This window comes from Trichosurus vulpecula, chromosome X (genome assembly GCF_011100635.1).
Source record: "Trichosurus vulpecula isolate mTriVul1 chromosome X, mTriVul1.pri, whole genome shotgun sequence".
Taxonomy (NCBI): Eukaryota; Metazoa; Chordata; class Mammalia; order Diprotodontia; family Phalangeridae; genus Trichosurus; species Trichosurus vulpecula.
The window spans coordinates 41,814,908-41,840,899 of NC_050582.1; the positions used below are offsets into that span (position 1 = coordinate 41,814,908).

The 25,992-nt window shown below is 41.0% G+C and overlaps 1 pseudogene; it reads right to left on the minus strand.

The window, feature by feature from the left end:
- Positions 1-25,622, minus strand: part of LOC118832522 — an 80,075-nt pseudogene extending 54,453 nt beyond the window's left edge.
- Between the last annotated feature and the right edge of the window lie 370 nt (positions 25,623-25,992).

A 25,992-nucleotide genomic window follows, 5' to 3' on the forward strand; every position in this document is an offset into this window, starting at 1 on the left:
GCCCAGACCAACTAAAATGGAGGTCCGCACATAAGAGATACCAGGGACCTGCTTTTGGGAGACAAGAGAACTGGTGCTTATGTGGACATTCTCTTTTGGCCTGCCAAATAGTTGGTAACAGCCTTTTCCCATTGGCTTTGTATGAGACTAGCTGCGTCTAATTCTATCTAAGGCACAGTCACTCTTGCTTTTTTGATGGGTCCACTGGTGAAGGACTCCATTCGCTGAGGTGATACATGAAGTGAGGAAGGCAGATCCTGAGGGCCCCGTCCTCCTCCTCCTCGGGACCACATGGCCCTGAGAAATGGGCTTGTGGTTTTGGTCTATTTTATTTGTCTTTTTCAGTTTTATGTGCGGGGTTTTAATGTAGTCTTGGACCTCAAGCCATGAGGACCTAGAAGGCCAGGATTTCAGGTCTGATATCATAGCCAACCTGGTATGGAAGCCCTGAGAAACCAGCGTTTACAAGTCCAAGGAGGGCTTCAGACTTGGAACTTGGTGGTACTAATGCTATGTTGGAACTGAGTTAAGCTGTGAACTTAATCCCCTTCCTCTCTTTAGAGTCTGAGATGGTATAGAAGAGATTATACTCTGAGGTGTGAGGGAGGTAAATGTAACACTCCTGACTAGGCAATGGGAGAGTCAGAGTAATCACTGTTAAATTAAGAAACTCTGGCATTCCCCTATAGGACCATAGCTTCCTATTACAACCTTTCCCTGTGCTTCCTTCCCTCCTCCCACACCTATTCTTTACCCTCATTGAGACATCTATTCCTTCCAATACTTTCTCAGGCTGTTCATTGCCTCTGTTCTGACTTCAAGTCATAATAAGTCCATAAACACTTATTAAGCACCTACTACAGGCATACCTCTGAGATATTGCCGGTTTGGTTCCAGACCACCACAATAAAGCGAATATTGCAATAAAGTAAGTCACACAAATTTTTTGGTTTCCCAGTACATATAAAAACTATGTTTATACTATATTGTAGTCTGTTAAGTGTGCAATAGTATTATGTGTAAAAAAGTACATGCCTTAACTAAAAATGCTTTATTGTTTAAAAATGTTAGCTATCATCTGAGCCTTCAGCAAATTGTATTCTTTTTGCTGGTGGAGAGTCTTGCTTTGATGTTGATGATGGCTGCCGACTGAGCAGGGTGATGGTTGCTGAAGGTTGGGGTGGCTGCGGTAATTTCTTAAAATAAGTCAACAATGAAATTTGCTGCATCTATTGTCTCTTCCTTTCACTTGAACACTTAGAGGCCATTGGAGGGTTATTAATTAGCCTAATTTCAATTTTCTTGTGTCTCAGGGACTAGGGAGGCCAGAGAGCCCAGAGAGATGGGAACTGCCCATTTGTGGAGCAGTCAGAATGTACGCAACATTTATCGATTAAGCTCTCCATCTTATATAGGTGCAATTCATGGCTCCCCAAAACAGTTACAGCAGTAGCGTCAAAGATCACTGAGATCACCATAACAGATTTAATATTAATGAAAAAGCTTGAAATAGTGCAAGGATGACCAAAATGTGCCACAGAATCATGAGGTGATCATATGCCATTGGAAAAATGGGGCTATGAACTTGCCTGAGGGTTGCCACAAACCTTCAATTTGTAAAAAACATAATGTCTGTGAAGCGCGACAAAGCAAAATGCAATAAAATATATGTGCCAGGCACTGTGCTAAGCTCTGGGGATACAAATAAGACAAAGAAAAACAGACCCTGCCCTCAAGTAGCTTGACAATACACAAAAGGAAGTAGAAAAGGGAAGGAGTGGGCGGGCCAGAGGCTGTCTGGTGCAGGGCTGAGATGTTTGAACCTTGATGGTCTAAACCAAGCATAGCAGCTGATAGAAAATGAAGAGTTAGTTGGAAAGTAAGCTTCCAATTTTCCTTCCTCTCCAATTTCTCCAATCCTTTTTAGCTATTTTTCCTTGACACCGTCCCCTGCTCTACCATCCCTTGCTCCCTTGTCCTCTTGCCAAACCTCAGCTCTGGATTCTTCCCACCATCTTTCTCCTCTGTTCCTTCTCACAAAAAAAAACCTACCAAGCAGAAGTGGAGGAAGTCTCACAACTGTGCTGATGGGGTTCATTAAAGATTCACATTATCCATCCTCAGCTTGGTCCTCTCTGCTGCAAGGCAGACCTTTTGTTCCTCACTACTTGATTCCCTCTCTCACTACCTCCATAACCTATTCCAAACATTCTCTTCCTTTCTGAATCTCCTCATCCCTCTTTCTGTCCACACTCCACCCTGCTCTCTCAGATAAGGACCCTGACTCTTACTTTATTGGAAAAACTGAGGCTATTCAGCCATGAGTTCCTTCTTCTTCCATCCTCCAACTCAAAACTCATTGACATTATCACTCATCCTCTCCCCATTTTCCTCGGTCTTTGACAAAGAGGTGATCCACATGCACATACAAACATGTCTACATACACAAACCTGTCTACATATAAACACATCTACACATACAAACATGTCCACAAACATACATATCCAGCAGTTAGGTTCTCTGAGCTTTGGTCTCATAATGAGAATTGCCTATTGGAAATTTTAAACAATATATTCCATGTCCTTAAACTGAATCTATCTTAAATTGTCTTATTGTACCCCATGGTCATTTCTTAATATAAACCTTCACACCATTGAATCCTCCCTTGTGAAAAAGAAAACCAGTTAAGTGAGATCAATATAGCATCTTAAAGTATCGATCAATCAACAGGTATTTATTAAGCATCTGCTCCATGTCAGGCATGACATGGCGGGGGGCGGGGAACATGAGATATATACAGATAAAAATATATGCAGCATAAATATAAAGTTAAAAAAGAATAAAATACATGTATGTGTGTGCACATAAGTAGAAGTTAAATACAAGGTAGTTTAGGAAGAAAGGCACTACTAGCTGGGGGAGGGGAGGGGAATCTTATTCTCTTTTTCCCTAAACCCTATCTTCTCCGAAATGCACTATTTCTGTCAAGGGCATCACCATTTGTTCCAGTATCTCCTCAACTCCTCACTCACCCTCACTCCTCATTTCCAGTCAGTTGACAAATCTTGCTATTCCTACCTTTCCAACACCTCTCACAGCTCACCCCTTCCCTCTTATAGTAAATTATAAACTCCATTGTTTAGCTTTTGAAGTTATATGCAACCTAGCCACAACCGCCCTCATTGGACATCATTTTCCTGCCTGGATTCCGTGATCCAGCCAAACTGGTCTCACTACACTTGGCCTCCCATCTCCATGCTTCTATGCTTTTGCACTTTTGTCCCCGAAGCCTGAAATGCATTCTCTCCTCACCCCCATCTCATATCATGGCTCTTTTCCTTTAAAATGCAGCTCAGGCATCATCTTCTACATGAAGTCTTTCCTGATTTCCCTGCCCTGCCCCAGGTAGTAGTGCCTTTTTTAAACTAAACTACCTTACATTTAACTAGTATTTATGTGTATGTGTCTGGGTATATACACACATATGCATTTTATGTATTTTTAACTTTATATTTATGCTGCATATATTTTATATGTATATATCTCATCTCCCCTTACCCCACCCCATGTCATGCCTGACATGGAGCAGATGCTTAATAAATATCTGTTGATTGATCGATACACTTTTAGATGCTATATCGATCTCACTTAACTGGGTTTTTTTTCTCATGAGGGAGGATTCAATGGCGTGAAGGTCTATATCGGTAGATGACAGCAGGGTACAAATATAGATCGATACATAGGCATAGATCCATACAACTTTAAAAGGAAATACTTTGGATTGGGTCCTCCAGTACGACTCCATTTTCAGAATTTTCCCCCCTTTCAGACACCCCTTCCATACATACTTTATAGAGAGGTCGTGTTAGGGTGGACTCTCCCAATAGTCCTTAGCCGTGTGTATAGTGATTTACTTTCTTTTCAAAGCACTTTCACGGCTCACTTGACCCTCACAACAACCCTGGGAGCTAGGGTATGGTAGGGATTACTTCAGCCTGAGTGAACATAGTATATGACCCTTGTTTCATACTTTTGGGTTCTATTGTGTCCCCAGCTCCAATGGTCTAGAAACCAGAGCCCCATTTCTGATTGCTCAGGGTGATCTCACAATCTCCCATCTCAGCCAGTGAGTGGCACTGAATTACCAGCCTCAAAATGGTAACAATACTTTTGCCACGGCTTTTACTCTGTAGGAAAAATCAGAATTTGTGAACGCTTGACGATTTTTTTTTTTCCGGGGGAAAGATTAACATCAGGATTGTTTTAAAACTTATTTATGATAAATTCTTTAAAAAGAGCTTGAGTATGAATATAACCTTATTATACTATGCCAGGAATCTTGTCAGCTTAGCCTTCATGATGTAGTTTTGTTCACATTTAACCACAAAAAAGCTCCACGTCTTTTAATGTGGTAGAAGCTGCCTTTCTCTTGGGATAAGCTGAGGGTTTCTGAAAAGTGCATTCCTTTTTCATCATGGCTACTTAGAAACCTGTCCTGGTACATAATACTACATTCCTATATTTTTCTATAAACCTGTCTTCTTTAATCTACTGCTCTTCTCTCTATGGAAGAAAATGCAGCATGGGAAAGTAGAAAGAACGCTTCATCTGGAGTCAGAGGCTCTGGGCTCAAAGCTTGTCTCTGCTACTTAGGAGCTGTGTGATGTTGGACAAACCATCTCCTCTCTCTGGGCCCGAGTTTCCTCCCTCCTATGTCGTGCACCGCTGGGCTCTGTCCAAACGTGCCCTCAGAAGCCAGCCTGGCTTATTCGCCATCCCCAGTATACAGCATCACCCCTCCTGACTCTGTGCTTTCAAAGCTCTCTCCTTTCTTTCATCTCATAGAATTCCTAGCTCCCTTCAAGTTTCAAGCACTAATTCCTGATCCCCTTAGATTACTAGCTAGCTAACTAGAGCACTTAATATATGCCTGGGACTGTGCTAAGCACTGGGAATACAAATATAAGCAAGCCGGGCCCTTCCTTTGAGTTGTTTGCATTCTGATGGGGGAAGACAACACATAAAGGGGATGTTAGGGAAGGGGGTGGGGAAGTGGGACCAAGCACGTCGAGGAGACAATAGGGAAGTGACATTATCCCTGGGAAGATAAAGCAGAAAATCCCCAATTAGAGGCAGGAGATCCAGGAGTGGGGAGTCCAAGATTCCACTGGAACTAGTTTTAGAGTAGGGCCGTGGAGTAGACCCCCAGCTGCTGCTTTTTATATTTGATTTATTTATTTAGCTGCGTACTTAGCTTTGCCATATGGCAGCAATACAAGAAATAGACCTGCCTCTAAAGAATTAAAAATGAATATCACACCGATGGCAAAGAGGAGGTGCAGGGTAGGTGTGAGCAGGCTGGAACGTCTCACCAAGGAAGAACTCAAGAAGGACGGGAGTAACAGTCATCACGGAGTTATAAAATAGGAAGAGAAGATGGGGTGGTCAGAAGGCAAGAGTGAGGGATGACAGGTGGACGGTGTGAGTGCTTGTAACCTTGTGATGCCAGGAAAGAGACACCCAGCATGCTGGTTGGACCTCTATGGCGAACTAATAGGAAGCTATGGACAAGAGTTGTGGTGGATGGGAAGGCATGGATGGATTATGGTCTGCAGCTTTGGAAGGAACTTCCAAATTAATATCACAGAAACGTTTCTTGATCATCTCTGTTTTCCCTCTTTTTTAACATAAGCTTTTGGAGGGAAAGTATTGTTTTATTTTTGTCTTTGTATTTTATTGCCTGACACATAGTAGGTGCTTAACACGTTTGTTAATGAATTGAGGGAATTGTCCCAGAGAAGTGAAGGAAGTGATCTGCCCAGGATTTCAATTTAACCTTGCTAGTCTTCCCATAGATTCAAGTGGGTGGTCCATATATAATTATATCTGAAGGGAAGGTGCTGAAGTTCACCAAGTGATTTAAAATTTAAAAAACATTTTTGGCAAGTGATATTTTTTAAAGCAATGGGATTAGATTTTGAGCTCCTCGAGGGCAGGGACTGTCTTTTTTCATATTTGTATCTCCGGCACTTTGCACAGTACCTGACACATTGTAGGTGCTTAATAAATATTGATTATAACAAGATTACCTGGGAAGTCTATTTTAAGGCATTTAATAATCAAAGATGAACCAAGATAAGGTCATCACCTGTTTGGTGTCTAAACTCTCAGATGGTGAATTTGCATGGATGCCATCAGCAGCAAATCCAAATTGGACCAGAAGCTTGGGAATCTATTAGCTCTATAAACATGAACATCTCATTTGATTTTTAAGTTTTCTTCTGAGATAAAGGGTGAAATGAGCTTTTTAGTAGCTCAGAAATGGGAGATGGTCGTTCATTTCTAGGCCATCTTAAACACTGATTTGCTGGAGAGAAAGCCTTTGTACAAATTAGTCATACTGATAATTCTCCAAGAGTAATTGGTTCTCTTGGGGGTGGGCGAAGTTCTACAAGTGACTTTTCTTAGACTCCTCCCCTTCCCCTTGGGTGTTTGGTCTTTAGAGTACCCTTTTTTTCAACAAATATTGGTTCCCAATAAGGCTTAGCTTAAATGCCATCTCTTACATGAGCCCTTTACTGATCCCCTCAGTTCTTCACACTGAAATTACATTATATTTTATCTATTTTGTTAAATATTTCCCAACTACATTTTTAACAGTACTTTATTTTTTCCAATTACATATAAAGACAAGTTTTAACATTCATTTAAAAAAATTTTGAGATCCAAATTTTTCTCTGTCCCCTCACTCCTCCCTCTCTAAAACAATAAGGAATACATATGCAATCATGTAAAACACATTTCCCTATTAGTCATGTTGTAAAAGAAGAAACAGACCAAAAGGAAAAAAAACATGAAAAAAAATAAAGTGAAAACAGTATGCTTTGATCTTCATTCAGACTCCATAGTTCTTTCTCTAGAGATGGATAGCATTTTCCATCACGAGTCCTTTGGAATTGTCTCAGATCATAGTATTGCTGAGAAGAGCTAAGTCATTCATGGTTGATCAATGCACAAGGTCTGAAATTACTCTGTATATATATTTATATTTACTTATTGACGTATGTTGTTTCATCCAATAGAACATAAAATCTTTGAGATCAGAGACTGTTTCTTTTTGTATTTCCAGTACTTAGCTCAGTGTCTGGGACCCAGAAGGTGTAATAAATGCTTTTTAAAGTGAATTGAATTGATTTGAATTGACCACATCATGCTGTATGCATGCTTAACTGATAGTTGTGGGTCTCAAAAGCTAGTTTAATTTCCTTATTTAGGCTTTATAAGGCTCTGGGGGATCTCTAGCCCAACTCCAACTCTGATTAGTTGAGTCTTTAGAGCAAGACTATATGATTTCTTCCTCAGGCATCTAGGGGTACCCTCAAAGTTTGGGGTCATTCTTCTGTAATGCCATCAGTTCAAGTTCCCACTTTGGTGTGTTTGCCTTAGTGTTCACTGCCAGAAATTAGTGCCCCAGTTTCATTTAGCCAATTAATATCAATTAACTTTTACAAAGGGATATTTCCTGAAAAGATGCCACAAGGACTGAAGTGCAAACATTTCTTTCACCAAACCTTGGGTACACTCTCTCCTTCATGCCACTTTGGTCCCTGGAGAGAATGATCTCAAACTTAACATGGCTGCTGTGAGAATTCATCCCACCAAGTTCACTTCCAAATGCAGCATAGCCAATGGGTGAATCCTTGTTCCTCCCTCTTGGCCCCCTCTTATTTTTGCTGAGTCTAGAAGGTTACTCGCTAATTGCTTTCTCGTAGCTGGCCACAAAATTTGGCATGGACTCCTAGACCTTGAGTGCTTTACGATTCACAATTTTCTGAAACTCACAAGGTCGTAGCCATCTCCAGTACTGCTTTACCTAAAAGCCCAAAGAACAGCTAGAGTAGAGGAGCAACAGCAGGGCCTCCTGCATGCTCACAGTTTACCTGGTGGGGGTCCTAGTGAAGAGATAAAAGCCTGAGGCCGTTTTCCCCACCGAGGCCTTCCAGCGGCCCTTACCTCCTAATTTGAACATAACATGCCAGGATAAAAGAAAGAGACCGAGACCCTCTTCGACCAGTTAGTACCTTTTGAAGGTACCCCAGTTCCAACTCAGTAGCCAATCAGCAGTCTTTTTCTTCCCCACACGGTTAGCAGACCAAAACTAGTCATAGAAGGCCAGTGCATACTCCACATTGGGAATATGGCTCTTATATTATGAGTTATTACGCCTTTCCAGAAGCAGAGTCTCTGGCCTCTTCCTGGTGGGATAACCCTGGGCAGAGCTTCGTGGATGGAGGCCCCTATGTTTAATCACTTAAAGCAACATTCAGTACTGCCCAGATTCTAGGGAGACCATAAAGAGGTGTATGACCTGCTTGTTGCCTACCTAGAGCTTAGGGTGTTGCCCAAGAGGTAAAAGGTACAGTAGAATTGGCCCTGGATTTGGGGTCAGAGGACCTGGGTTTGAATCTTAGCTTTGCAACTTACTGCTGATGTGCTACTTAATCTCTCAGAGCATCAGTTCCTCAGTGAAAAATGAGGGAATTATATTCAATGGCCACTAAGTTCCTTTCAGTTTGAAATTTATGATCCTATAAAATAACCATCCCAAGAAAGAATGAAGAAGTACAATGTGCTATGGGAATTCAGAGGAGGACAAAAGGCCTTCTGGGTGGGGGCGCCCACATCAGGAGTGCTCAATGCAGGGAGTGGCACTTGAGCTGGCCCAGGAAGGATAAGAATACACTCTATTTCAAGTATATTTGGGCTGTCCATGAATGTCACCCTTAGGAGCACTTTGTGTATTGAGCATGGGGGAAGGTATTTAGCTGTATGTTGAAAAGTAAGATACCTTTTAGGCTGTTCAGGTTTTACATGAGTCAAAAATTCTTTTTTTTGGTGGGGAGGGAAGCATGACTTTGATTTGTAACAATACTAATAGCTAACATTTAGATAGCTCAGAAAGGTTTGCAAAGCACTTGTACAAATATTGTTTTAATAGAACTGATCCTCACAATAACCTTATATTACTATTATCCCCTTTTTACAGATGAAGGTAAGTGACTTGATTCCGGTACTGTAGATAGCATCTGAGGCAGGATTCAAACTCAGGTCTTCTTGTTTCCAACTTTGGCATTCTATGTACTATACCACCTAGCTTCATAGGCAAAATGTCTTTTTTGCGTTTATAATAGGGTTCTGCTATTTTTTGTGTTTGAGGGCAGCTAGGTGGAACAGCAGATAGAGTGCCAGGCCAGGAGTCAGGAAGACTTGAGTTCAAAATCCAACACACTAGCTGTGTGACCTTGGGCAAGTCACTTAACCCTCAGCTTGCCTCAGTTTCTTCATCTATAAAATGAGCTGGAGAAGGAAAGGGCAAACCACCCCAGTATATACCCAAATGGGGTCATAAGGAGTTGGATTTGACTGGACAACAAATTTTTTGTATACACACATTGGGTTGGGCAGAAGAATTTAGGGTCCGATGGGGTTGGTACATGGATTCTGGTTTTTTTCCTTGTGGTCGTTACACTAAAATGCAGTATCATACTGCTTTTCTTCCAATCACGTGTCAGATCTGGATTTTGAATGAGTCCCACATACAAAGTGTATGGCTAAAAATGAAGGTGAACCAATGACATAGAGAGAGCAGACATACTAGAACGACCCTCTGTAGAGAAGTTATGGGTGAATATGGACAAGAGTGGGAAGATACCACTGGATCACAATCTGTACTGTTGGAGGTAAGATGAACATATTAATGTAGAAGGAAATTGGTATAAAATATGGTATATTATATGGTGTAAAATATTATAAAATATCATATATTATTAAAATGGTATTAAAAATGTTTTGTCTTATGTTTTGGCATTAGATGATGTCATTTTTTTTTGTTTTATAATAACTCCACAACCTGCCCCGCTCCCTCTCCATTGACTTTTAGATGGATAGAGGAGACCAAACTGAATTTAGCAAAAATGTAACAAAGAAATCCTCTACAAAAATATTTTCTGTTGCAATGTCTTGGCAAGGGGAAGACCCAGAATTTCTGAAGGCAGATCACAGGCCTTCATCAGATTGTAAGATCCTTGAGGGCAGAGACTGTTTTAAATCTTTTTGTATCCCTAGAGCTGAACACTGTGCCTGGCATATAGCAGGTGCTTAATAAATGTATATTGACTGATTGACAGGTCTCCCCAAGCTGGAAAGAGTGCAAAGACTGGCCTGATGTGAGAAGAGACATCACCAAAGGATGGGCCATCAAGCTGCATATGTGAGAAAACCACCTAACAAGGCAAATTGGGGAGTGGGCTGATCTTTATTGATCTCTAATAAATTCCAGCCAAACTGACTCAAAAACATCCAGCAGAGGGAGGCCCTTGGAGCAGCAACTTGTATGGATATGAATAGTTGGAATATTTCTGAGAGGTCAGCTCTCAAAGCAGGCCGAGGAACTGCTTTCATTTTGGGTGATTCTCCGCCAAGCAGATATCCCAAAAGAGAATCATCATCGATGGGGTACGTACCTTTTGCCTGTCTTTTCTTTTCTTTTTTTCTTTCTTTTTCTTTGTTTGTTTGTTTCTTTCTTACAAATTGCAAACAGGAAAACTCTATACACTCATACTTTTCCTTTCTTTAATAATAACAACTAACATTGGCATAGCACTTTAAAGTTTACGAAGAACACAATATACGTTCTCTCATTTAATTCTGACAACAACCCTGTGAGGGAAGTGTTATTGTTATATTCATTTTACAGACTGAAGGTAGGAAGTTTCTGAGGCAAGATTTGAACCTAGGTCTTCCTGACTCCAATTCCAGTGCTTGACCTACTGTACCATCTTGTTGTTCAGTCATGTCATACTCACCCCATGGACCATAGCATGTCAACGTTGGCTGTGGAGTTTTCTTGGCAAAGATACTGGAACCATTTGCCATTTCCTTCTCCAGTGGATTAAGGCAAACAGAGGTTAAGTGACTTGCCTAGGGTCACACACCTAATAAGTGTCTGAGGCTGGTTTTGACCTCGGGTCTTTCTGACTGTATCCAGAACCAGTGCTCTATCCACTGAGCCACCTAGCTGCCTCTTAACTGTACAATGTAGCTACTTCTAAACCCTTTACTGGGTCAGCCTGATGAGGCTATACGTTTCAGATTAGGAAGAAACAATAGCTTGACAGGTAGAGTTTCTATGTGACATCAAATATAGTGGCCCATCCCCTGCCTCCTGACAAACAACTGTCTCCCTTTGAGATTCCATTGGGAGCGGGGTGTGAGGGTGAAATGCTGTAGTTAGTCCGGCTTCGACTGGCATTTCTTTTTTTAAAAATTGTTTTGCCTGTATTTTTTTTCAGAGCAGTAGGATAGAGTTAGAAGTAGCAGGTGGTAATACAACTGTAGGCTTGTCCCAGTGGACTCCTGCAGAGCGAGGCCAAAGGCAGGTGCTGGCTAGACCCTGGTATAGTCCAATTACTGAGAACAAATTTAGAATAATAATGTCCTACATGCGTGGAGTACCTGATACTTTCCAAAATGCTTTTGCTTCTATTATGCCATGAAAGTCATATTATAGTTCTGAGGAGGGGCAGGTGGTATTCCGGCTAAGAAAGATGGAGAAATAAAGGCCTAACTGGACTTTAGGTCATGTGGCTAGTCCAGAGAGCAGCAGAGCCCTAACTAGGACCCGCTTGTTTGGAATCCTTGTCCTGTGATTTTTTTTCCAATGTACCCTGTCTCTTGACTCTTTAGTTCTCTAAACTTAATGGTGGTTTTGGAGTGGGTGTTCTTGACCCTGGTTTGTACCTTGACCAAATGATTAACCTGGAAGAGATGGCTCAGCAGGAAGAGTCCAAGTCCCTCCCCCAGCAGCTGGGATGAACAGATGGCCAAGCATCATCCTGGAAACAAAGCCCCATATACTGCACCCTTACACAAGACCCCGAGTGTCTGCAGCTGGATGAGACAGGGGCTAGTTCTTTGTCACACCATAAGAAAGAGAAATAGAGCCAGAGATGGTCCAGAGAAGGGCAAAAAAATGATCCAAATGGATGGATCAGGGCAACAGGTGCAGGCAGAATATAATGGAGAGAGTGTCAGATTTGGATTCAGAGGTCGTAGGTTCGAATCCCTTTGCTCTCTCGGTTACCTTGTCTAGGTCCTTTCATCTCTCTAAGTCTCAGTATTTTCCTCTGTAAAATAGGGGAGTTTTATTAGGTGGCCTCTATGGGAGCCCACGATAATAGGAATATTTGGTCTGGAAAGATGAAGGCTAAGAGGAGGATATTATGTTAGTATGGAAAACTAAGGAGACTATGTTCAGATTGAGTATGTTCACCAAGCTTTGGAATATTGGAACTGGGGGGATGGGGCTGGGATGGTGTGGGGGGGAGATGGGGTACCAGGAAGCTTGAGAAAGGCAAACTTCCTACTGATAAAAGGAGAAGCCACAGGCATGGGCCGATGAGCCGAAAGAGCTCCTTAGCTCTAAATGGACAAGTGCAGATTGAAAGTAGTTTCATAAGAGGATCTTAAAGTTGCAGACTCAATTCAATTGAATACTACAAGCAATCAAGCAGAAACAATGAGAGGCAGTTTGCTCTAAAGGATAGAGAGCTGGCAGTTAGGAAGACCCGTGTTCAAATTCTTCATCTGACAAATATCTATGCTGTATGAGGCGTTAGCTTCCTAGGAAACTCTAATATCTAAATTGCAGAACAGGGGAAGATCTCATTTGGTGGAGAAAGTTTCCTCATGGAGCTACCCAATGAAATCACAGGTCCAGTTTGTTCATTTGCTTGTTAAAATTTAAGTTCAATTTTATTGAGACTACGTTTCCCTATCTTGGCCAGGGTGGAATTGTAGCAGGCATGCATAGGACCAATCTCAACACTGATCTGCATGGAAGAGTTAATGTGCTCCATTTTCCCCACCTAGGGTGGTTCAGCCCCTCCTTAAGAAGCCTGGTTGGCCTCTGCTTCTGGGTGTTCATCCCATTGGTGGTGGATTTAGTGTGGACAAGCTATTGGACAGCACTCATTTTCCAGGTGAGGACATGGAGTTTTAGGGAGGGGTGTGCCCAAGGTCACACAGCTAGTAGCCTGGGGTAGGGGAAGGATTGAACTCAGGTTCTCTCACTCCTGAACCAGTGAAAACTGAAGAGGGAGCACCAACAACTAGGAATGGGGTGATTAGAGAAGGTACCTGAACTAAGCCTCAAAAGATTAACTGCAGGTTCCCCACCCCGGTTAACATATTGAGACATGGACATAAGAAGGGAGTATATTCCAGGCTTGGGGTTCAGCTGCAGGAAATGCTTGGAGGTAAGAGATCATAGGACCATAGGAATCTAGGCTCCATAGAAACTGGGGGTACTTATCCCAACTGCCAATCCCACTGATAAGTCAGGTCTCCCAAAGTTAGGGCTATTTCTCCTTCTTTGGGTTCTAGGAGTGTCCCTCAGAGGTCAGGGTGATTCTTCTCTAATGCTATCATCTCAAGCCCCCATTCTAGTGTGTTTTATTCAGTGTTAATCAACAGTGATTAGCACCCCAGTTTCATTTAACCAATTAACATCCATTAGATTTTAGAAAGGAATATTTACCAAGAAGAGATAGCAAGATCAGAAGCACAAACTATTCCCTCTAACATCCAGGCAACACACTTTTCCCTATACCACCTTGGGCCCAAACTTTTTTTTTGGAGGGGGGAAGGCAGGGCAATTGGGGTTAAGTGACTTGCCCAAGATCACATGGCTAGTAAATGTGTTGTGTGTCAAGTGTCTGAGGCTGGATTGGAACTCAGGTCCTTCTGACTCTGGGGCCGGTGCTCTACTCATTGCACCACCCAGCTACCTGGGCCCAAACTTAATAATAAAGCTCCTTCAGAAAATGGCATCTTGGCTATTGGGTCCAATTAGCTGCTGGGTTGAGTCTTGCATGTGGCACTCCAAGGCCTTGCTACTGGGTTAGGTTCCACAGGTCACTCTTCAGGACCTTGCTGGAACTTTCACTAGATCTCTGGTCCTCCAACTTTTTGAATCTTGTGAGGTCACTATCTAGTTCATTCCATCTTCAATATTCCTTTATCTAAGAGCAGGAGAGAATGTATCAAAAAGACAGAAGCAACAGCAGGACCATATACTCCTGAGTCTCATGGTGAAGGGAAGTAAAGTCCTGAAACTTCTATAGTATTCTTAGTCTCTAAACTCAAATATAGCCAGGAAAAAGAAAGCCTGAATCATCACATTAGTGACTTGAATAAGCAGTCTCATTTCTGACTTAATGGCCATTTGAAAGGTTCCCATTTATGGGCAAAGCAGAAACAGTACCTGGGGATGCTCCAAAGTCCATACGGGGACTGCATCAGTTAGTGCATATTGCACATGCTCAGAAGGTCTAGGTTCTCATTGGCACATACCATTCCCCTATTACAGGACATAGCCATAGAGCTAGAAGGCCCTGTTATCCAATCTCTTCATCTAGTGGAGAAGAAAAATGAGCCCCCAGATAGGTTAATGTACTTAGGATCATGGCTCTGGAGCTGAAAGGGATCCCGAACTCCACCTAAAGCTACTCCCTCAGTTTTTTATAGATGAGAAAATGGAAGCTCAGGAAAACTGATGGAATGTTGGCTTCAGAAAACAGCTAGAAATCCAGGTGGACCAGGCTCCAGATTTCCTAAAGAGGAGGTACATGTTTCTTTGACAGTCACAGCAGCAGAGAATCTTGGTTGATGAGCCTTTGATGATTCCTTTTTTTTAGTGATATCATTTATTTCCCCAACATGCCCTAGTCTCTGATGATTCCTAATCAAATGATTCCTAAAACAAGAAGGTGTAGGTGAATGGTTCCTTGGCCATGGCAACCTATGAGAGTAAGAAAAAGACAAAATAGCCCTCAGGTGATTTCATAGGACCTTTGATGAAGCATGTTATCCACCTCCTGGCAGAGAGCTGATAGACTCGAGGTGAAGAATGAGACATAGATTTTTGGACATGGCTGATATGGTGCAAATGACATCCTAGGCCTGGAGTCAGGAAGACTTATCTTCCTAAGTTCAAGTCCCACCTCAGACACTTCCTAGCAGTGTGACCCTGGGCAAGTCACTTCACCCTGTTTGCCTCAGTTTCCTCATCTGTAAAATGAGCTGGAAAAGGAAATAGCTAACCACTCCAGTATCTCTGCCAAGAAAACCCCAGATGGGGTCACGGAGAGTCAGACATGACTGAACAACAATGCAGGAACTGGTTTTGCTGGACTATGCATATTTATTATGAACACTTTATTTTTCTTTTCCTTTAAAAATTTTGCGGTGGAGGTGGGAAAGAAGGGGTAGGGCCAAGGACAAGATTGCAGCCCCTCAAATGAAGAAAAAGAAAAGAAATGAGTGGATCATTGAATGCATTTTTCTAAAAAGACTCAGAGGAGAACAGAAAGATGCCCAGAAAGAATTACAGACCAGCAGTACAGCTTTGAAAGTTACTTGTTGGTTATTATATACTTAAAAAGAAAAGCAAGCTCTCCATAATAGAGACTTACTTTTTCATGGGCAGCTCTCTTTTTCCATCCTAATATGTACATAGAAATGCTCATTTTATTTGGCATTTGTTAAGTTCAGAACACATTTTTAAAATGGCCCTCGGGTCTTTAGGGGCCCCTTTCCGGCTTCTGCAGTAATAGTGGCAGTGGTAAAAAGCGGGTGGGGAGAGGGCTGCACCAGTTCAGAGTTTATGAAGGGAAGTGAATGTGTCCCTAGGATAGGCCCTTAACCTTTCAGGGGTCACAGTGAGGAAGGATGGCCTGGCCCAACTACCATGGTGACCCTGGCCCAGAATTTTCCTTCCTGACCCTGTCAGAATCATACACTGAATGGACCATGGTTTGGCCTGAATGTGGCTATTCTGAATAAAGTTTCCGAGAGAGCTGATAAAATATTCAGCAACTTTAATGAGATCACTTAAGGCAGACTTATTGAAGGAAAATACTTTTGGTCCAGAGTTTTAAAAAAAAAAACAACACCAAACAGGGCTGTATATTTTAAAAACTAAAGGACCTTAATCATTCTGTATTTTCATGGCAGATGTTGACATTTTACTACTCTTCTCAAATCAAATGTCAAGTTATTCCTTTTTCAAACTCTTCCTTTTGCATGTTCAAAGATTCCGTCTGCAGCTGCGTCTCTCACGACCTCTCCATGCACCAAGAAGCCCCAGCATTTCTGAGAAGCTTCCTACATAGGCTGGAGGAAATCCATACATGTGGCAAAGGACCTCAGAGGTTAATTAATTCCTTTTTCCGGTATCATTGCATCTGCAAACAAGCCTTATGTAGGTGACTGTCATCTTTGGACGTGATAATGATATGTTTGCCAAGGCCAGGTTTTATCCTTCACTGGTCCCAGTCAGATACCTATAGCCCAGCCTAGCCTGATCAGTACTGTGAGATATTTTCCCATCCTGGAAACTCAGACACGTAGATGTCCTGTGATAATAACTGGGGAGAAGAAAAAGACTTGGTAAACACAGGGAAATAGGATGAGAATGAGGTCATGTGGGGACTCTTACATGTGTAGAACCATTGGGCTTGTATTTTTTTCTAATCTTCCATTCATGTTTTCTTGCCTTATGTCTTCGAGATGCTTGTATATTTGACTATACATTACTTTTAGGTTAGACATATGGGTAACCTCTTCTCATTCAACATGTACCAAAGCAGACACACGCCGTCCAGTGGAAAGGAAGCACAATGAGTCAGCAGGATTGCCTTTTGGTTCCTGTACCATTTATAGATACTTTGATACTTAATGGGTAACCAGGTCCTAGGCTGGTTCAGGCCAGCTCCTGGGTGAAGTGACATGTCTGGTAATGAGTGAGAGGCAGTGTGGTACAACAGAGTCAGAGGAACTGGGTTCAGTTCCCACCTCTGCCATTTATTAGGTGTGTGACCTTAGGGAAATCGCTTAGCCTCTATAGACCTTGGTTGTCTTGTGTGTAAAATGAGGGAGTTGGACCAGATGGTTTCTGAGGCCCCTTTCAAGAGTAACTTAACCTAAAAAACAAAGTATAATCCTACAGGGGGAAAATGGATTTTTAATGGAATCGTGGACTTTCAAACACTTCTGAAGAAAAGACTGAAGCTGAGTAACAACTTTGAAATGTAGACGCAAAAATCCAGAGAAACCTAGAAAGGTAAATTTATTTGAGCAACTGCAAGGCTTTGTAGCATTCTAAAAGGGTGTGAAGCAATGTGTCCCTTCCAAACCTTAATGTCTTCAAAGGGTATTGAGGGAATTAAGAAAAAAAAACAGAGGTCCTCAGGGTAGATTGGTTCTGTTTTGAGGGTTTTAAGAGGGGAAATGGAATGGAGAATAAAAAGATGGATACACAAATGTAGGAAGGAGGAAGAAAGGGATGTAATTTGCTGTTTCTCATAATTGGGGTAGGTAAGATAGGAATATATAAACATAGAGGAAGGATGGGGGAAGTAGGAATCAGATAAACCCGTTAGACTGCAAGCTCCTTGAGGGAAGGGACTGTCTTTTGCTTCTTTTTGTAAACTCAGGTCTTAGCGCAGTGCTTATTAAGTACATAATAAATGTTTATTGATTATTTGAGCCAATAGACTTGGCCAATTCAGGAATTAACTTTGCTTAACTATGCATATTTGTTAGAAGGGTTTTATTTTTCTTTTCAATGGTGGGGAAGAAGATGGGGGAGGAGAAAAAATATCTTTGTTAATTGAAAAAATTAAATTAAATTTTAAAAAAGAAAAGGCAATTAGGGATCATTTGTAATGTTGGCAAAAGTACTTTCAGTTAAATGATAAAGTAGGAAGCCAGGCTGAAGAGGATTTAGAAAAGATTAAGTGGAAGCACTGATTGTAGATAACTTTCTTAAGGAATTTAGCCATGAAATGTAAGAGAGATATGGGATGCTGGCTGGGGTGTAGGGGGAGGGGGAATACCATAAATCTTTTACCTCTAAATTTTGAACCAGTTTGTTCAATTCTATGTTTTCTCTTTTGTTTATCTTTCTGGTAAATTTGTCCAATTCTGAGAGAGGGGCATTAAAGTTTTCGATTATTGTGTTAAAATCTATGTCTTTTTGCAGTTGAGTTTATTTTTTTTCTTTATGAAAGGAAAAGGAATTTTGTCCAACAATTACTTTTGCTTAGTCTGCTTTAAGGTAACTGAATTCCCACAGGTTCTCTTCTTTCCACACTTCCCTACCCCTACCCCGATATTTGTCAAATTTCCCCTAGTTTTAGAGTTTTGCTTAACTTATTGATTTCTTTTCCTTCTTTCTTTTTAGCTAATTCTTCTCCTCTTTCCCCCCCCACTTTTCTCCCCCTTCTCAGGTGGTTAATTCGAAATTCCACCCTTTCTCCTCCCTTCCAACTTCTTTTTGGTTTGTTAGGTTTTTTGTTTGTTTTCTTCACCATTTTGTAAAAAAGGATTGCTTTACCTTATTCTTTAAAACTTCTGTTACCTTTCTATTCTAAACTTTTATTCTTTGATTCATGATGTATATACTTATTTATTCCTTGTTTAACCTCCATGTATTCTTCATGGAATTCAAGTTTCTAAAGTACTAAGTTTGAATTTCCTCTTCTTACAAATTTCTATGTTATTGCTTTGTAGAGCTTGACCTCTCTTCCATTTTTTTCCATTGTGCCTTACTCTTAGAAGTATCGCTTCCTGTGGGAGGGAGTATAGATAAAAGCATTGCCCCATGTTAGACATTTCTCTGTGTCCCAGTTTGTGTGGTCCAGTTCTAAACTCTTCCCTTCCCATGATAATTTTCTTTCTGATTTTCCATGTAGTCTCCTCTCTGAGTTCATGACCTCCCACTTTTCTGGATGTCAGTTGCCCCCCGTAGCTCTGATTTCCCTTATTTTGAGACAGGATGTTATCACATATTCTGAGGCACAATGTTACCTTAATGTCAGTGTTCTGTACACCAACTCCTTGCGGATTAGATCCATTTTAAGACCGCCATTTTAATTACAGAAAATATCCCCATCCCATAGAAGTGTCATCCAGTGGAACCCTCTCTCACCACTGAGTGAGTTCTCTTTTCTTTCTTCCTGTTTTAATCCCTCCCTTGGCCACCTCACCCATTTTCCTGTAGCCCTTCTTTTGGCGGAGACACTACAGGAGTTATTTCCTTGTTTACCGTAGACTTGATTAGGGTACATCACACACTGTGCTCCAGCTTCCTTTTCCCTTCCCTTTTATGACCCTTTATATGCTGCAATTTAGTCCCCCCACCAAAAACATTGATTCATTTGTAGGGCCTGGGAGATTGTAGGGTTTAATCCATGGTATTTCAGGCCTGCACTGTCATTATTTTCATTTCTTTAAGTTATCCCCTGTATCTTTTTTAAAAAAATTATTTTTAGTTCCAAATTCTCTTTCTCCCTTTGCCCCTTCCCCCACCCATTGAGAAGGCAAGAAATATGATACCCATTATATATATGAAGTCATGCAAAACATATTTCCACATTAGCTATGTTGCAGGGGGAAAAAAGCAAGAAAAATAAAGAAAATGAACAAAAATATGCTTCAATCTGCACTCAGAGTTCATCAGTTCTCTCCCCTGTAGCCTTTTAGAAAAGAATTCCCTGATGGTTCCTTTCTTGTTTGTTTCTTTCTTGTTTTTTTTTTTAACTCCATAGATGTCTTTCTATTTCTAATTATTTTCTCTTAGTCTCTAGAAATGAGATAATTTATTTCATTATTTATTCTTTCCTTTAGAATTGCATTTATTTACCTTTCTTGTGTTTCTGTTGTCTGGGGGTGTCTGAAAGTCACATAATCTGTTCACATCTTTCTTTAATAGGGATGCTTCTAATGTTTCTTTTTCAGTGAATGCTTATCTATCTTTTTTTCATTGATGATTGGGCTCAGGTTTGCAGGATATGTCATTTTGGGTTGCACATAGAGCTGTTTTTCTTTTTGGAATATATTATTCCATTCTCTGATTTCCGATAAATGTAGAATAGTTTAGTGTTATTCAAATTTTCTTTCTTTATATTTGAAGGTCCGTCTTTGGATTACTTGCAGAATTTGTTGTTGTTGGTATGATTGAATTTAACCATTCTTTGTTCTGGTGTTTGAAGCGTAGGGTTTCTCCCCCCTCCCTGAGGGCTATGTGAGAATTATTTCAGTCTATGCCTTGTCCATGCTCAGAAGTTCTAGGCAGTTTTCTTATGTTTATTTTTTGCATTATGGTGTTCGGGTTTTCTGTCTTATCGTGTGCTTCTGGGAGGCCTATGATCCTCAGGTTGTTTCTATGTATCCTATTTTCAGGATCAATTTGTTTTGCTTGAATATTGTGTGTGGGCTTTTTATGTTATTGTTTTTTTGCTCCTCTTCTTCCAGATTTTTCTTCACTTCAAATATACATTTATGTTCTCAATCCATTGTTATTTTACTTCTTTGGAGAGAATCACCACCTTAAGTTAAAGTTTTTCTTTCCAATAAGTATTTCTTCTGTGCAGGCCATAAATTATATTATTTTGTTCCCTTTTAACTTCTCCTATGATGATGCTGATCTCTCTCTCTCCTAACATATATCTGTATATATATATCCATCTTTTTATTTAAAAAAAGGGGGAGAGGTGAGGGGCAGTAAAACTAAACAGGCAAATTTCTCTAAAAGGGCCTTTTCTCACATGACTGGAGTCCATTGAAATTGCCTTTCACCTGTGTAGATGAGGTCCTTTCCTAAAGTTTCAGCTCTTCTGAGCTAAAACATCATGGCTTTGACTTCCATTAAACTTTTGGCCCTAATATCTTGGCAGGAGCGGTAGTTGCTAGCAATCGAGTAGGGAATAAATTTTTGGATGGATCCATTGTTTTGTACAGTCCCAGACATACTTTCAGCTATCTAGAGTTTGTTTTCTTCACTGAAGAAGTAACAATTCTGGATGCCTAGCCTCTTGCCTACGGCGTCCAGTGAGCCTATTCCTTGGTATTTCTTTAAACTGGATTCTGTAGAAAAAGAAATACTTGCTTAAAGCTTTGGCAATGTGGCTCTCATTTTGGATGTCACCATCAGCAATGACTGAGACATGAAATAGCCTTGGATAGTCTAAGACCTCAAATACCTGAGGCCACCCATGTACCAATGTGAACTGTCTTGACGACACACATAGACCCAATGCCTATGCCAACCCACAGGGTATCCACCCCACAATCAATCAGGTTTTTTTGCTTATGTAACTGTTAGTACGTCGCTATTGATAACCTGGAGGTTATGGTACCTTCTCTTTGATGTACTTAATTACGTTCATTTTAAATTAATCTTTTTTAAAATTAGCAAGCATATCCCCTTTTTTTTCTTCCTACCCTTTTTACCTCAGAAGAAAAAAACCAAAAGTCCTGCTACAAATGCAAATATTCAAGCAAGTGTCCCCAAAAATGTGTCTCACTCTGTATATCTAGTCTATTACTTCTGTCAGGAGGTGGGCAGTATTCTAAAAGCATCGGACCTCTGGAATCATGGGTGATCATTCATTGATTAGGGTCCTTAAGTCTTTCAAAACTTTTTTTTTTACAATGTCGTTGTTATAGTATAAATTTTTCTGCTGGTTCTTTTCACTTCGTTCTTCATTAGTTCAAAGCAAGGTTCAAAATGCCTGCTTCCCCAAGCTTTTACCATTTGTATAGACTTCTGCCTTTTCCCCCTGAATATTTGAGATAATAAGCCTACTCTACCCCCCTTTTCTTCCTAAGGATATCCTTTTCCCCCTCCTCCCTTTCCTTTCTCCTTTTAAAACAGTCACAACATACCCAAAATCCCTCCCAGGCCCTTCACCTTATTTCACTCCCTTTTTGATCCCTGCTGACATCACAATTTTGGGGGGATGCTAAGATCACCCCCGCTTCCCCATTAGAATAATAACAATGATAATTGAGAACATTTATATAGCATCTACTCTGTGCCAGGCACCATGTTAAGTGCTTTACAGTTATTATCTCATTTGAGCCTCACAACACCTCAGGGAGGTGGTACTATTATTATCCCCATTTTGAGGAAACTGAGGCAGACAAAAACTAAATGACTTGCCCAGGGTCACACAGCTAGTGAGTGTCTCTAAGGTTGGATTTGATTTCAGGTCTTGGTGAGTGTAGGCCCAGGACACTATCCATTTACCTTTTTTTTTTTGAGGCAATTGGGGTTAAGTGACTTGCCCAGGGTCACTTGTAGTAAGTGTCTGAGTCCAAATTTGAACTCAGGTCCTCCTGACTCCAGGGCTGGTGCTCTATTCGCTGCAGGGTCACCTACCTGCCCAAATCATCTTTATAAAGTCTTTCCAATTGCTTGATTGTATTTACCTCTCTCTGTTTTTCTTTATTCCTGTGTTTGTATTTTGAAGTTTCTACTAAGTTCTGGTCTTTTCATGGTAAATGTTTAGATGTCCTTGATTTAATTAAAGGTCCATTGTTTCCCCGGTAGGATTATACTGCTCTTTCGGGTTATTTTTGGTTGTAGACCTATATATGTTACGCTCCTCGCTCCTTCATAATAGTAGCTATAATCCTGACTCTGTTTCCTCAGTACTTAAACATTTTTTTCTGGCAGCTGGAAGTTATTTTTCCTTTGACCTATAAATTCTAGATTTTGATTATGTTTGTAGGAGTTTTCATTTTGGTGTTTCTTTCAGGAAGTGACCAGTGGATTCATTTATTTTTACTTTGCCTTTTGGTTCTAAGAAATCTGGGTAGTTTTCTTTCATGATAACTTGAAATATTATATCCAGGCTTTTTTATTTGTCATGATTTTTAGGGAGCTTAATTCTTAAATTATCTGTCCTTGATCTGTTTTCCTGATCAGTCATTTGTGCTTTGAGAAATCTTAAATTGTCTTCTATTTTTGAATCTTTTATTTTGTTTTAATATTTCTTCTTGTCTTACAGAGTCATTAACTTCTGTTTGGTCCATTCTAATTTTTAGGAGCCTCTTACTTGGGTAGGTTTTTGTGCCTATTTTTCCAAGCTATTAATTCTCTTTCCAAGTCTCTCTTCCATAACTCTCACTTCTTTTTCCAATGCTTTCCCATACTGCTCTCATTTAATCTATTATACCATTTAAACTCATTTCTTCTGGTAATTTTAATTGATAGGGACAAGCTGTGTTTTTCTTTGAGGCTTTACTTGTACATGTTTTGGGGTTATTTTCTTCGTTTGTATTTGTGTCTTGAGTGTGACTGGCCTCAAAATAGCTTTTTATTATTATTATTATTTTTGTGCTTAGTTATTCTCCCAGAGATCTTGCTCTAGGTGGCCTGTCATTGCTGGCCTAGCTGGGAGCTTTTCAGGGTGATCTTGGCTCCTCTGTGAGATGCCCCGCCGTGCCACTTTCTTGGGTGGGGCACTGATGCCACAATCTACTCTGGGTATTAAGTCCATATTGAGTTTATGCTCCAGGACCTGAGCTACTGTCCTGGGCTAGGGCCGAGTCAGACATCAGCTCTGAGCATCCTTGTGTTGCAGGCCTAGCTCAGAGCTCTGGGTGCTGAATTGGGGCTCCTGGCCCCACTTGGAGACATTTCATTGATGGCTTGGGCTTGGGGCTGAGTGATTAGCTCTGGGCATTCCTATGCTGCTAGCTCGGAGCTCTGGGCCCCGAGTCAGGGCCCTCAGCCTTGGGCTGTTGGCCAGGGAAGAGGCCTGAGTCTGCAGTCAGCTGTGAGCATCCCTGTGCTACAGATCTAGCCTGGAGCTCTGGGCTAGCTATCAGTTAGCCTGGAGTCCATATCCTGGCTCACTCTCTGGTCCCTTGACTATAGTCGAATTTATGATCTTGGACTGGAAAGATGACACACTATAGTTTCTCCTTAGATTCCTTGTTTACTACTCAGGCCAGCATTTTTTAGATCATTGTTGGAGTAGTTACGGGTAGAGCTGGGCTATACTGCTTCTTCCTATTTTGCCATCTTGTCTGAGTCTTGATCATGTTAATTTGGAAGATGGCATTTCCTTTGGACAAATCCTGTACAACCACATTGGCACTAACTTGAGCCAGCAGGTCAAGCCAGTACTTACCATCCTCAGGGGTGTCAACGTACGCGCCATATAGCAGCTGCTTCTTTGCGTCCTTGCATGCCAATGGTTGATCCTAGTCCTTCATCCGGACCACGTGGACACTGATGGTCACTAACTCATCATCCTCATTCTCAACGGCCATTTTTTCATTCTTGCTCTGCTGTAGGATTTTTAAAAGCAGTATTTTATTTTTTCAAATTATACGTAAAGACAATTTTAACATTCTTTTTTTAATTAAATTTTGAGTTCTGAATTTTCTCCCTCCTTCTCTTCTCTCCCCCCTCCCTAAGACAGTAAGTAGTAACCTATATCAATAGGTTATATATGTGTAATCATGTAAAACATATTTCCATATTAGTCATGTTGTAAAAGAAGAAACGATTTGCAAAACAAATTTAAGTTCATAAAAGGAAAAAAACCATGAAAAAAATAAAGTGAAAATAGTCTGCTTCGATCTGCATTCAGACTCCATAGTTCTTTCTCTTGACACGGATAGCATTTTCCATCATGAGTCTTTTGGAATTGTCTTGGATCATTGTATTGCTGAGAAGAGCTAAGTCAGTCATAGTTGGCCATTGCACAATGTTGCTGTTTCTGTGTACAGTGTTCTCCTGGCTTTGCCCACTTCATTCTGCATCCATTTGTCTAGGTCTTTCCAGGTTTTTCTGAAGTCCACCTACTCATATTTCTTATAGCACAATAATATTCCATTACGTTCATATAACACAACTTGTTCAGCCATTCCCCAATTGATGGGCATCCCCTCATTTTCCAGTTCTTTGCCACCACAGAAAGAGCTGCTATAAATATTTTTGTACATGTGGGTCCTTTTCCCTTTTTATGATCTCTTTGGAGTATAGATCTAGTAGTGGTATTGCTGGACCAAAGGGTATGCACAGTTTGATTGCCCTTTGGGCATAGTTCCAAATTGCTCTCCAGAATGGTTGGATCAGTTCACAACTCCACCAATAGTATCTGCTGTAGGATCTTAATCGATTCCTTTAATGTGATCCCAATAGAGACCACCACCAAATCATCCCAATTTGTTCTGATATTGCCCAGAAAGTGGTCATACTCATGCTCCTTGAGAAAACTGACATCTTGAAAGGAGATGATGCCCACTAGGCACCTGCCCATCTTTCCATTGTCTATGAAGGGAATCTCACAGACGCCGTACTTTGCTTTTGCTTCAGACATGTCCTTGATTCCTTTAGAGCTCAGGACCACAGGGTCAGTAATGAATCCCTGCTCATATTTCTTCACTTTGTTCACTTCTTCAGCCTGGAATTCTGTGATGCAATTGTGATGAATAAAGCCAACGCCTCCTGTGGATGCCATGTCTATTCCAGTCTCAGTAACCGTATCCACTAGAGATGAATCAAGGGCAGTCTTTAAGGTTATCTTCATGGTCAGTGCTGAAGTCAGGTCCTCAGGTTCTCTCTCTATGCTATTTCACTGGGCCATCTCATCAGCTCCCATGGATTCAATTATCATGCCTGTACTGATGATTTCCAGATCGACTTATCCCTAACCTCTGCCCACCTCCAGTCTTGCTTCTCCAGCTGCCTGTTGGACATCTCTAACAAGAAGTCCCCTAGACATCTTATGCTCAACGTGTCCAAAAGTGAACTCATTATCTTCCCCCTCAAACTCTCTCTTCTTCCTAATGTCCTTATTAAATGTTGAGGGTAACACTATCCTCATAGTCACCCAGTATCACAACCTAGGTGTCATCCTCTACTCTTCACTCTTTCTCTATCATCCCTCATATCCAATATGTTGTTAAGGCTTATCAATTTTACCTTCATAATATCTCTAGCATATGCCCCCTTCTTTCCTCTGATACTGGCACCACCCTGCTATAGGTTCCCAGCACCTCATACCTGGACTATTCTAATAGCTTGCTGGTTGGCCTCTTTGCCACAAGTCTCTCCCCACTCCAGTCCA